Here is an 851-nt window from a genome sequence, read left to right as displayed (position 1 = left end):
TGTCTTGATGTGCAGTGCTCTGTAGCAACGTTTTGAGGGTAGCAGTTGAAACAGTTTGTGGTCAGGATGTGAGGGGGTCAGTAAATATTTTCACCACCCTCTTTTTGACTCTTGCAGTATGAAAGGCAGGTTGGCAGCAATTGTTTTTTCTGCAGTTCTGATTACCCTCTGAAGTCTGTGTCTGTCTTGTTGGGTTGCAGAACCAAACCAGACAGTTATAGAGGTGCAGATGACAGACTCAATGATTCCTCTGTAGAACTGTATCAGCAGCTCCTTGAGCAGTTTGAGCTTTCTGAGTTGGTACAGAAAGAACATTCTTTGTTGTGCTTTTTTGATGATGTTTTTGATGTTACGTGACCATTTTAGGTCTTGAGCTATGATAGAACCTAGAAATTTGAAGGTCTTTACTGTTGATTCTGTGTTGTCTAGTATTGTGAGAGGTGGAAGGATGGAAGGAGGGTTTCTCCTAAAATCTACCACCATTTCTACAGTTTTGAATGTTCAGTTCTAGATTTTTCCGGTCACACCACAAGGTTAATTGTTCAACCTCCCGTCTGTATGCGGATTCATTATCTCGAATGAGTCCGATCACTGTTGTATCATCTGCAAACTTCAGTAGTTTAACAAATCGATTGTTTGAGATGCAGTCATTGGAGAGAAGTGGTGAGAGTACACAGCCTTGGGGCCCCCCTGTGCTAATTGTACAGGTATGTGAAGTGATTTTTAAAATGGAAAAACTAATTGTTTTATTATTTTATGATGAATATTGATATGTTTATTAAGATTAATAGTATGATTATGGTTATTGTTGTACCTTTACTCAAAATTAACTACACCCAGACAACATATTG

Source organism: Erythrolamprus reginae, chromosome Z (assembly GCF_031021105.1).
Source record: "Erythrolamprus reginae isolate rEryReg1 chromosome Z, rEryReg1.hap1, whole genome shotgun sequence".
Lineage (NCBI taxonomy): Eukaryota > Metazoa > Chordata > Lepidosauria > Squamata > Dipsadidae > Erythrolamprus > Erythrolamprus reginae.
Note: the sequence above shows the minus strand (reverse complement) of the source record.